The sequence below is a fragment of the Eurypyga helias genome, unplaced genomic scaffold, assembly GCF_000690775.1.
Source record: "Eurypyga helias isolate BGI_N326 unplaced genomic scaffold, ASM69077v1 scaffold40782, whole genome shotgun sequence".
Taxonomy (NCBI): domain Eukaryota; kingdom Metazoa; phylum Chordata; class Aves; order Eurypygiformes; family Eurypygidae; genus Eurypyga; species Eurypyga helias.
In genome coordinates, this window is record NW_010236263.1 from 51,788 (window position 1) to 54,210 (window position 2,423).

Here is a 2,423-nt window from a genome sequence, read left to right on the forward strand (position 1 = left end):
AAATTGTCTCCTATTAGGTTGATTAATAGTGCTGGAAAAAAGAGACAAGCCTGTGGCATACACCTCTTCCTTCAGGCTTGTATTTCATCATGCGTTCATGTCAACCAACAGAGTGGTGTAGCACAAACCCGACTGAAAACAACAGCCCTCCGACTATCCAGAGCTCTCCGAAGCCAGGCTGGTACTGTGCGTCAATCTCCAACTGGGTATTGTTTCTTTTCGGTCACATATGTGTTAACTGAGGTGAATGCCCAGTGGGTTCCTTGGCATATAATTAACACAGAGGATAAGCACTGCTGCTGTGAGGCAGCAGAGATGTGCGCATTTCTCGACAACCAGAGAAGCAGAGGAAACAAGGCAGCTGGGCAGAGAATACACGGCTGTCCATTAAAATCCACAACTTAGAATGTAAACACGGGATGACCTGTCGAGTGTAAGCGTGCACAGATCATTATCTCCCCACATCTGCCTACTCTTGCAGCCCTTGCTGCCCTGCCACCCGGGTACAGCTACAGCTGCAAACAACCTTGCAAGGCTCAGTACCACAGAAAATAGTGTGAGCCGCCATCCCACGCTGCGGCGTAGGTGTTACTTCACATGGATGCTCACCTGTCTGTCCTGCTATGTTGCCACCAGCCAGCGGCTGCATTGAAGTCAACGCCTGTTCTTTCTTCTTCCTGCTCCGTTAAAGTGAAATTGTGCCTGTTTCAGCAACAGCAAGAGTGCCAGGACTGTAAGTGCACGCCTGAGTGGCTTAGCAGGTAGCAGAGGCCTTTTATAGCTCTCTTGCATAGTTTGAACTCTTTGCTTTAGAAATGTTACACACACGTGTGTAGTTTCTTGTCATTCTTTCCTGCCTGTCTTCAGTGACCCCCTGTCCTACTGCTTTAGTTCTTCCCACGCAGCCACCGTAGCATCATCTCCAGATTGGTGTGCAGATCGCATCCGTGTTATCAAGTGATTGCTGTCTGACTGGTGTATCAGGTCCCACCTCCAGTACCCTGAAGCAATGACCAGCCGTCAAAGAATTGCTGATGCTGGTATTCAGTTGTATTTCTAGAAGATAGCAAGGGAACTGCATGGAAGGGAACGGCTGCCAGGAGTCAGGGATAGACTGAGCGACGCACCGGAGAAACAAGCTCACTGAGCTTGCCAAAGAGCAGGACTTGGGGGTAGTTTTTCCACGCTGCTTTGGAGCAGTTGTAAACTGATTGTTTGGCTTGGTTTGGTATTTCTTCTCCCAACAGGTGTGTGATTTGGAGCCAGCGCTTCCCTATTCTTCCTCACAGCTGTAGCAAGGTATAAACACCTAGATGATCAATGTCATTTTGCTTCAGCAAGATTTCAACTGTTGCCAGTAACTCCCCCAAACGACATAGACATTTATATGTAAGCAGCTATGTTTCTAGCAGCTTCTACCGACCTTGTTCTTCTGGCTACTGTGCAAACAGTAGCTTAAATTACACCAGGAGCCCCGGCAGCCAGCCCCCTCCCAAAGCCCTCATGCTCCCTGACAGTCAGGGGAGAGCGCGAAGAAGTGATGCGCGATAAACTTCAGCCACCGCCGAAGGGAAGGCCCCTGACTGCTTTCTGCCAGCATGGCTGATCTTCTTGGTCGTATGTCCCCTTAAGGGTTCAAATACAAAACGGGCACAGATCCTTAGGATCAGATGGCAGTGGTGTGACAGGACCCCACACAGACACTTGGAGCTGAGGAGCCACCTCAGTTTTTGCAGGCTCCCAGACAGAACACAGAGCATAAACTCCTTTTTCTTCTTCTTTTGCAAATGTGCTGTTGACTCTGTCATTGGTACGTGCAAGTTTTCGGCTGTTTCAGCTTCTTCTATCCACTGGTATTGCTGCTTCCCCAGGGGCATGCAGGAATCAGGTACTATTTTTAAACTCTCCAGTCAACCATGACTTCCTTTTTATCTGTCCACTCTGACAGAACACAGAGCATAAACTCCTTTTTCTTCTTCTTTTGCAAATGTGCTGTTGACTCTGTCATTGGTACGTGCAAGTTTTCGGCTGTTTCAGCTTCTTCTATCCACTGGTATTGCTGCTTCCCCAGGGGCATGCAGGAATCAGGTACTATTTTTAAACTCTCCAGTCAACCATGACTTCCTTTTTATCTGTCCACTCTGCTCTGTGCATTCCTCATCTTTCTGTGGTTTCTACTTATAAGGAATAGGCAGGAAAAGTGGGGATTCTTGCTGGTGCTGGAGTACTACACAAGTCAGATTACAGGGTGAAGTACGGATTGAATCATGGCTCAGAAATTCACCCTTCAGTGTCACATTGTACCCGAGTTAATGCAAACCAGAACTCACACCGCACAAGCACAAGCACAAAGCTCTCAGTTTGTTCCCAAAGCTCCCACAGCTTTTTCCGTGCCAGCAATATATATATATATATATAAATAT